The sequence below is a fragment of the Cupressus sempervirens genome, chromosome 11 (assembly GCF_028749045.1).
Source record: "Cupressus sempervirens isolate cs-2001-9-10 chromosome 11, ASM2874904v1, whole genome shotgun sequence".
NCBI lineage: Eukaryota > Viridiplantae > Streptophyta > Pinopsida > Cupressales > Cupressaceae > Cupressus > Cupressus sempervirens.
The window spans coordinates 622,975,857-622,987,116 of NC_143128.1; positions in this window are offsets into that span (position 1 = coordinate 622,975,857).

Below are 11,260 nucleotides of genomic sequence, written 5' to 3' on the forward strand. Positions count from 1 at the left end.
TTTCTCTTGTGAAGAAGTTGGACACCTTGTTGTAAGGTGCCCAAATAGAGAAGAAAAAGATTAAAAGAAGCACAACAAGTACAAAGGTAGGAAGGATTTCAAGAATTTCAAGGCCTACAAAGACAGGGGTGAGAAATCTTTTTTTATAGCTAAAGATTCAGATAGTAGTGAAGATGATGAAATGATATATATTTTTGTAAAAGATGAATATGATGATGAAAGAGATAAAATGTCACTTATCTCTCATGTTAGCAAGAATGATACATGGATTATTGATAGTGGTTTCTCACATCATATGACCGGTGATAAAACAAAACTTGAACACATGGAACATTATGACGGTGGTAGTGTGAGATTTGGAAGCAATGGACCTTGTTGCATAAAGGGAAAAGGTTGTATCTCACTAACTAATGAACTTAGATGTGATAATGCTTATTGGGTCTAGCAAACAAAAAAAAAGGTAACCTATTCTACCTAGATTTCAATGAAAGATCATGTTTTATTACTCAAGTGGAAGAAAGTTGGTAGTGGCATAAAAGTTTATGTCATGTAAAATTTGATAATCTAATCAAGATAAGCAACAAGAAAAGAGTAAGAGGCATACCTAGTTTGAGGAAACCTGATATGGGTCTATGCAAAAATTGTCAAATTGGAAAGATGGGAAAGACTAGTTTCAAAAGAAAGAACTATCATTCAGAAGAAGTCTTGGAGTTGGTTCATACAAACTTTTATAGACCTATTGGAATAGAAAGCTATAGTGCAGACAAGGTTTTTATTTTATTTATTGATGACTATTCTAGATTGATGACTATTATGTATCTAAAAGAAAAATCTAAAGCTTTTCAAAAATTTAAGTGGTATCTGAAAAGAGTAGAAAAAGAAACTAGAAAGAAGTTGAAGTGTTTGAGATCAGACAGAAATTCATTTCCAATGAATTTAATGAATTATACATTGAAAGAGGAATTAAGAGACAAGTATTAGCTCCTGATACACCACAAAAAAATCATATAGCTGAAAGAAGGAATAGATCTATCATGGATTGTGCAAGAACCTTGATGATAGAAAAGAATGTTGCAATCAAATACTTGAAGCAAGCAATATATACTATAGTGCATACCTTGAACAGATTATAGTTGAAGAAAGACTCAAATCAAACTTTTTATGAACTATGGTATGGCTACAAACCTAATGTAATTTACTTGAAAGTATTTAGTAGAAAATGTTATATCTTGAAGGAATCTAGGAAAGGTAAATTTGATGCCAAAGGTGATGAAGGCATATTCCTAGGATACTCCTATAGAAGTAAAGCATATACATGTTTGAATTTATCCACTCATAAAATCATAAAAAGTGCACATGTAAGGATTGATGAGTTTTCTTAAAAGAGTAAAGAAGAGAGTAGCAAAGAACCTAAGGATTATAGAAGGTTTTTTTACTATGAACCTGATACATTGCCAAATCTATTTGGAAGTCAAGAGGCATCACCTCCTGAATCCTCAAAATCTACAAAACCTATCGAGTTGCAACCAATGCAACTTGAGTCACAGTCTGAAGGACTCGAGTCATAGTCAGAAGCTATCAAGTTATTAATAGAACAAATCAAGTCTGATGGACCCGAGTCACAAATAGTGGGACCTAAGCTTGATATAGAAGATCATAAAGAGATTAGTGGAACATGTTCTAAATCTAAAGTACATGTGTTAGCAAGATATGTCAGAAGGCACCATGCACCTGATCAGATCATTGGAGACAAATCAGATGCAACAATGACAAAAAACAAATTGAAAGGTACATGTTTGCTTACTGAATTTGAACCTAGAAATTTTAAAGATGCTTTGGATAAAAAAATTTGGATTGAGGCTATGAATGAAGAAATAGAAAAAATAGAGAGGAATAAGAATTAGACTCTTGTTCCTAAACCCAAGGATAAAAATGTAATTGGCACAAAATAGGTTTTCAAAAATAAGTTAAATGATGATGAAAGGTTTCAAGAAACAAAGAAAGGTTAGTTTGTAAAGGTCATTCTTAAGAAGAAGGTATTGATTATGGTGAAACCTTTTCTCTTGTTGCAAGATTGGAAGGTGTTATAACTTTACTAGCATATGAAACACACAGAGGATTTAAAGTATATCAAATGAATGTAAAATATACATTCTTAAATAGAATTCTTGATGAGGAAGTCTACATAGAACAACCTGAAGGTTTTGTTGATCCTAGCAAAAAGGATATGGTCTACAAATTACACAAAGCATTGTATGGTCTCAAGCAAGCTCCTAGAGCTTGGTATAAAAGACTTCATAACTACTTAATAAAGACTAGTTTTCAAAGAACAAATGATAACAACAGCCTATATATCAAAGACGGACTAGACAAGAAAATTGTGTTGGCAACAATCTTTCTGGATGACACTTCATTTATAGGAAATGATGAATTATGCAAGGCATTTTCAAAAGGGATGAGTAAAAAATTTGAGATGTCCATATTTGAAGAAATAAAATTATTTGTTGGATTGCAAATTTAGCAGAAGAAAGATAGCATCTATATTACTCAATCCAAATATATCAAGGAGATACTAAAGAAGTTTGGAATGGAAGATTCAAGACCTGTTGAGACACCTATGTCTACTGGACATAAGCTTTCTAAAAATGATGATTCCAAAGAGGTAGATCAAACCACATACAAATCAATGATTGGAAAATTGCAATATGTAGTGCACACAAGGCTTGATATTGCATTAGCAGTTGGTATGGTGGCAAGATTCTCAACAAATCCCAAAGAAAATCATATAATGGAAATCAAGAGAATCATGAGGTATCTAAAGGGTACTGAATACTATGGATTATGGTATAAAAAAGGAGAAAATTTGGATTTGAAGCATTCATAGATGCTAATTGGGTAGGAAGTGTTGATGACAGGAAGAGCACCAATGGTGGAGTATTCCTTCTTGGTAAAATACTAGAGTCCTAGACAAGAAAGAAGTAAAATTATATTTTGCAATCCACAACAGAAGCAGAATATGTGGCAAGAGCAATTAATTGTTCTAATGTTGTTTGGTTCAAGCAATTTTTGGGAAGTATGAAGATAGAGATCAAGGATCCATTGGTTATCTTCTATGATAACACAAGTGAAATTAATATATCATTTAAGTATCATGTGATGCATACCAAAACCAAGCACATTGCTATAAAATATATTTTGAGAGAGAATTGGTACAAGATAAAGAGGTAAGATTGGAATATGCAAATACTAGAGAACAAATTACAGACATATTCACTAAGCAATTTCCTAAGGATGAATTTTTGTATCTAAGAGGCAAGTTAGGGGTCATTCCCCTATTTGAAGTTCACTAAATACAATTTAGTGATGCATCAAGCATAACACGTTGAAAATTAGACAGTTGATGCAATATTGACAAGGCACATTGCAAATTTATCAATACATGGTGTACATTGATATTCACTAAATATTATCTTTGGCATGAGATGTCAAAGAGGGAGAAGTTTGTTGTCACATCTCACAAAAATTTTCTAAAGAGGGAAAGTATATATTTCACAAAAAAATTATTGCTTACAGAGATTTCATAGAAGGAGAACTTGGTCTCATATCAAAGAAGGTAAGTTTTCTATCAGAAGAAGATGTTGAAGACAGAGTTTTGTTGATAGAGGGAGAAATTAAAGGCAAAGAGAGTTCACACTGATAGAGGGAGTTCTCATGGATGAGAATTAGAATGAAACTAAGGATATGTTCCTTACTTTATTCTTGGTCTAAAAATTTCATTGTATTATGACATGTTGTGATGTCATCAATGCCAAAGAGGGAGATTGTTGATAACAATTGATTAGTTGTGTATTGTGTTTGATGTTACAAAAAATATCATATCATTGCCAGTCAATGTATGCTTTGCTGACTCGGGTGATGAAGATAGTTTCTTGTGTCTGCAGAGCATTCCAGAGTTTGCCAGGTTTAGTATCTATTGAGTTCACTCGGGTGTCAAAGAAAAGTTTGTAGAAGTTGAATGTTAACCAAGCTCACTTAGTTATTGGATGAAACCAGTGTTAACTGAGCTCATTCTGTTATGAAAGGAACTTTGTGAATATGCAATTTAAAAGAGTTCACTTGGTTAACATAGAAAAATTATTTCTGAGTTAGTATCTGCTGAGCAGGGTCAGCTAATGAAAGATTTTCTTTTTTTTTGCATACTGATTTTAATTGATTTGATTGTTGGTTCTAGCCGACTAAGGAGATGAACATTAAGTATTCTAAGTTATATTCAAGCTGAATTATCAATGTATAAGATATAAATTTAAGGTCAAGTTGAGAATTGAATGTGTGGAACATAACAGAAGATTTGAAGATGCTTAGAGGAAGCAAATTAGAAAGATAAGAAGAATATCCTTGTTGAACTACAAAGATACATTCGATCAGAAAGGGTCAAGTATACATTGTTACTCTTTAACCATTATAGTAGTGATCTAAATCTCTTAACAGAATTAGCTTAATAGCTATTTGTAAATCCTCTAATAAGGTGGCATTTCTATTTGAAGTGTCTTAAAGACCTCTAGCAAGGCCACTCCTAATAGGGTGATCAAATCCTCTAATAAGGTCACACCTAATAGTGTATTTTGTAACCTTTAACAGGGTTGGCTCCTAACAAGGCTCACTTTAGAAGAGTGAAAATTAGTGACTGGTTGTAATTGGTGGTTTTTCCCAAATTGGGTTTCCACATTAAATCTTGGTGTCACTTGTGTTCATGCTATTTATTTTATGTGTATGAAACTAACTTAAATTTAAGGTTAGTCACATTAAGATCAGTATATTCATTTATTTGTAAGTTAAAGTTGATTCTTAGTGCTTTTTGAGTTATAGCATTTGCTAGTGTAAATGGAGTGCATATGTGTTTGTTGAGTAACAACAGAATATAGAGTTTATTTTTTATTTGTATTGACATCTAAGGGATCTAAATTTATTTTGTAGTAATTTATTCACCCCTCCCCTCTTAGTTACTCCTCTTATATTTCCAACAAAAGTATGCTGAAAATAATAATTAGTATTGACCGAGTAATTTAGTGATGATCAAGCATCAAAACCCAATGTTGGTCAAGTTATAACATTTTTCAGTTTGTGAGAAAATCTTGATTTCCAACTAACACAATTGAATTATTGGGATATGGAAAGCATGTTGAAGATAAGGATGGATGGCCTAGAGAATTTAATTCAAAGGAAACTATGTTTGAGCATTTCTATGCATGGATTTGATGAGAAGTTTGGAGAAGTTTCTAGGAGAGAAAGGAGGAAACAAAAATATGGAAGAATTTGATGAATATAACCAAACCCTAAGATCTAAAATGATGTTTAAGAAACAAAAGATAATAACTACCTATTTAAGGAGGCATAAGGGTGACCTAATCAAGGTTAATAGGTAGATGGTGTGTTAATGATATTGACTAGCAAACTTAAGCAAGAGGCTAAGAAGATTTATGAAGAGTTAAAGTGTGACCACTTGAAGCATTTCCAAGAAGATCAAAGGCAAACATGATAATGGAGGTTAGTCAGTGAATAAACATGAACTACATTGTGATCTATATTTTCAAAGTGAGTTATATTTATCAGATTAATCTATTGTTACTTTCTAACCATTGTATTGGTTTGAAGTCCTTTAATCAAGGTTGACATAACACCCATTTGTAAATCCTTTACAATGTGACATTCTAATAAGATATTCTAAATCCCTTTAACAAGGCCACTCCTAATAGGGTGATTAAATCCTTTAACAAGGTCACATTTAAAAATGTGTTTTGTAACATTTAATAGGGTTGACTCCTAACAGAGCTCACTTTAGTAGAGTGAAAAATTGGTGACATATTACTAGTGGTGTTTCTCAAATTGGGTTTCCACATTAAATCTTGGTGGCATACTTGTATGCATTTTTTTTGAGATGTTCTATTGTTAATGTTTTACATTCTACAAGTTTGTTACTATTAAGACAGTAGACTGTAAGTTTTATGGTTCTAATTATTTGTTATAGACATAAAGATATGTAATGTTTAGATCTAAAAAATTTGAAGTGATTAAAACTTTAATTGGTACATCTAAACCTAAGGATGATTAATTTTCTCCCAACCCTCTCAATTATTATAAATCATTTTAACAATTGGTATCAGAGTATTGATGCTTGTAAATAAAAAGTTTAAGTTACTTGAAGCTAAAGATCAAGATGTACAAAAAGGAAGTGCCAAGGCTAAACAAGGAGAACTTCCCTGCATGACAGAGTCTAATGAAGTTGCATCTGGAAGGAATTGGAGAAGGAGAAATACACTATGTGGAACATACATATTTAGAGATACCAAGACCTCTGACAAATTAGTAGATGAAAGAGAAGCAAGAATACAATCAGGCAATGTTGGATATTGCATCAGTCCTAAGCTATACCGAGTTTGGTGACATAAAGGAGTGCACTAATGCCAAGAAAATGAGGGATACATTGAAAACTATCTATGGAGGAGACACAAATTTTTTAAGAGAAGAAATAGAAAGCTTGATAGGCAAGCTTGATGAGATGAGAATGACAGAAGGTGAAACTATTGCTCAATACTATGGATGAGTCAAAGAGGTGGTAAATGCTATAAGAGGATCCAATGGAAATATTGATTATGAAAATATAATAAAAAAGGTACTAAGAACCCTACTTCCTAAATATGCTATTAGAGTTTCTGCAACACAAGAATTCAGATGTACACCCAGTGACAATCTGACATTGGAAGGATTAATTGGTAGGCTTACTACTTTTGAATTGTTAAAATTTGATAATTTTACTCCTACAACTATTGAATCAACTTTCAAATCTCAACAAGTTATTAATAAGAAAGGTAAAGGAAAATGTGTGAATAGTGACACTGATATCTTTGATGATAATCTTGATGAAATTGAAGCATTAATGGCTAGAAGACTTCCAAGAAGCAAAGAAAAATCAAAAGGTAAACTTCCCATAATATGTTTTTCATGTAACAAAAACATTGGTCATATTGCTACAAGATATCATGAAAGAGAAGACAAGGATGAAAGAAGGGAAAGAAAGTAAGGCAAAAGAGATGACCAAGAAAACATAAGAAACAAGGATTACAAAGATAAAGGTAAGAAATCTCGTTATATTGCTGAAGAAGAAACTAACAATGAGTTTGATAGTAATGTTGATGAAGTTGTTTATGTTGCTATGAAAGAAGATTCTAATGAAGATGAGAAAAATACATTAATTTCATATGTGAGTAAACATGATAGATGAATAATTGATAGTGGTTTCCCACATCACATGACTAGTAACAAAAGAGAGTTTGAAACTTTGGAAAAATATAAAGGTAGTTGTATCAAGTTTGGTAATGATCCACCGTGTCTTGTCAAAGGTAAAGAGTCAATAAAATTGGTTGATCATATTAGATGTGACAATGTGTATTGGGTTGAAGGACTTATTTACAATTTTTTGAGTGTTTCATAGTTGAACAAATTAGGATACAGATTTGAATTCTATCACAGGAAGGTCAATCTATTTGATGCTACTAGTGAACTAATTGGAAGTGGAGAACATAAAAGAGGTAATTTGTTCTATCTAGATTTATCTAATGAGACATGTTTGTTTTCATAATATGATGATATATGGTTATGGAATAAAAGGTTATGTCATGTGAAATTTTATAATTTGGTAAGCATTAGTAAGATGAAAAAGTAAGAGGATTATCAAGATTGAAGACACTTAATAATGGTATGTGTAAACAATATCAGCTGGGGGAAATGAAAAATTCCAATTTCAAGAGAAAGACATACTCATCTAATGATATTTTGGAATTGGTTCATGCTAAACTTTTTGAACCTATTGGAGTGCAAATTTAATGTGACAATAAATATTTCATTCTATTTGTTAACTATTCTAGAATGATAACTGTGATGTTTCTGAAAGAAAAATATGATGATTTTCAATTTTTTAAGTGGTATTTGGCAAGAGTTGAAAAGGAAATAGGTAAAATTCTAAACTGCTTGAGATTTGACAGAGGATGAGAGTTTATCTCAAATGAATTCAACATGTTTTTAATGGTAAAGGAATCAAGAGATAGATGTCAACATCCAAAACCCCTCCACGAAATGGAATAGTTGAAAGAAGAAACATATCAATCATGGATTGTTCTAGAATGTTGATGATGGAGAAGAATGTGTCACAAAAATATTGGAAAGAAGATGTGAGTACAATAGTTTATACTTTGAGTTAAGTTCAAGCCAAGAAAGGTACAAATATTACACCCTTTGAGTTATGGTATGGGTATGCACCTAATGTGAAGTACTTTAAAGTCTTTGGAGAAAGATATTATTTATTGAAGGACAATAGAATTGGAAAACTTGATGCTAAAATTGATGAAAGCATATTACTAGGATATTCCACTAAAAGAAAAGCTTATAAATGTTTGAATTCTAAACTAACAAAGTTGTGAAAAGTACAAATGTAAAAGTTGATTAATATGCAAAAAAGAGTGAAGTAGAAGGGAAAAAGGAACCTAAAGATTACAACACATTCATATATTTCAATGAAGGTGTGCCCTACACCTTACCTAAGCCAGAGAGAAAGGCTACTAAGAAAAAGCAAACTATGAATGACGAGTTGCAGCAGTAGGCTACCGAGCAACAGACTCTAACTCTAGGTGTTGAGCATCAATAGAATGATGTTGAGATATAAGGAGTAGTTGTCAAGCACCAGGAAACCAATGGTGAGTGACTAGAAGAAGAAGCAGAGATAAAAAAAATGAACTTGAAATAAATTTTCAATGTGAACCTGAAGAAGAAGAAAGAAGAAAAGAGCCTATGCTAGCAAAATACGTGAGAAGACACCATGCACTTGAATAGATCATTGGAGATAAAGACTCTAGAGTTATGAAAAGGAAAAGACTAAGAAGTGATGCATGTTTACTTTGTGAGTTTGAGCCTAAATTAGTGAAAGATGATTTGGATGATGAAGATTGGATTCAAGCAATGATTGAAGAAATTGAAAAAATAGAGAAGAATAAAACTTGGTCATTGGTACCTATACCAAAGGACAAAAATGTCATTGGAACCAAGAGGGTATTCAGGATTAAGAATGAGAAAGGAGAAGTCACAATGAATGAGGCTAGATTGGTATGCAAAGGATATGCATAAGAAGGTATTGACTATGGAGAAACATTTTCCCTAGTTGCAAGATTGAAAGGAGTTAAAACTCTACTCGCATATTCTTCTTACAAATGATTTAAAGTATATCAAATGGATGTCAAATCTACATTTCTAAATGGAATACTAGAAAAAAAGGTTTACATTGAACAACCAGAAGATTATTAAACCCAGCAAAAGGAACATGGTATGCAAAATGCACAAAAAACCATATGGATTGAAACGAGCCCCTAGAGGATGGTATGAAAGGTTGCACAACTATTTGGTAAAAGATGGTTTTGCAAGGAATAATGATAATAGTAATTTGTACTTAAAAACTAAAGGTGGTAAAGGAATACTATTAGCTAAAATATTTGTGGATGATATCATATTTGAATTACAAGATGCATTATGCAAATCATTTTCTAATGAGATGCAAAAGCAATTTGAAATGTCTATGTTTGGAGAAATCAAATTCTTTGTCAGTTTACAAGTATATCAAATGAAGGAAAATCAAAATATATCAAGGAGATACTAAAAACCTTTTGGATGGAATAGTCAAGACTAATAAAAACACCTATGGGAACTGGACATAAGTTGTCTAAGAATGATGATTCTATTGATGTGAACCAGACATTGTATAGATTAATTATGGGGAAACTACAATATGTTGTTCACAACATACCAAATATTGCATTAGTTGTTGAGATTGTTGCAAGATTTTCTACAAATCTAAGGAGAATCATATGATGGTACTGAAAAGAATACTAAGATATCTGAAAGGAACATAGGATTATGGATTGTATTACAAGAAGAATGAAAAGTTTGAACTGAAGGTATTTATTGATTCTAATTTGGAAGGAAATGTTGATGACAAAAAAAGCAGAAGTGGAGGTTAATTCTTTCTAAGACAAAGACTAATTCATGGACAATCAAGAAGAAAAACTACATTTTACAATCAACAACATAAGTTGAATATGTAGCAACAACAGTTAATTGTTCTAACATTTTGTGGGTCAAGAAATTGTTAAAAGGAATGAAGAGATCATTAATCCAATTGTTATCTATTGTGATTACACAAGTGTTATAAATATATCAAAAAACCATGTGATGCACACAAATACCAAGCACATTCCTATGAAGTATCATTACTTGAGGGAATTAGTACAAAGACAAAGAAGTAAGATTGGAATATGTGAATACTAAAGAGCAAATAATTGATATTTTCACTAAGGCCTTACCTAAGGATGCACATGAGTATCTAAGAGGTAAATTAGGGGTGATTCCCCTAGCTAAGGCCACTTAAGCTAAGATGGAGCTCTGTATCAAATGTTTTGATCAAAATATCTTACAAGTTGATTTAGAAAGTCATACTTTAGGAGCTACCTAAAGTAGTGAAGGGAGAAGCACATGATGTTGTATCAGTCATAAAAAAATATGACATCTAGAGAATAAGATTCAGAAGTACTAATAAGAAGATATCTACATGGTGAAGATGTATAAGAAAGATGAAATTTCTTCGGCATTGTTGTCAAAGAGGGAGAATGTAATGAAGTTTCCATCCAAAAGGAGAATTTTACATAAAGAGGGAGATGTCATAGAGAGAGAAATAAAGATAATTTGCAAATCAATGTAAGGTATTGCTAGCAAATCACAGAAGGAGATGATTGATTTCATGATCTGATATGATAGAGGGAGTCTATGTGTTGCATATTAGAGTTGTATGGATGATAATGAGAATGAAACTAAAATGAGAGATGATTGTTGGGAACTGAGATGCGAATCAAAATGAAAATAAAGATATTAATACTGATCTAATATTGAACACAGAGGGTGTTTCTCAAAGAAATTGAATGTTTTGGATTGCATGGTAACTAGAGGTATTTCCATGAATGCCAAAGAGGGAGATTGTTGGAAACTACAATTGGAACAATTATTATGTTGTCATTGATGTCAAACCTTATTAGTAAGACAAATTCTATTTGAGTGTAGTGTCATATCAAGATGATTGATGTTGAGGATTCAAGAAGAAGAGACAACAAAAGGATCTAGATGAAAGGTTAAGTATTGAGAAACTACAATGGGCACTTGATCAATT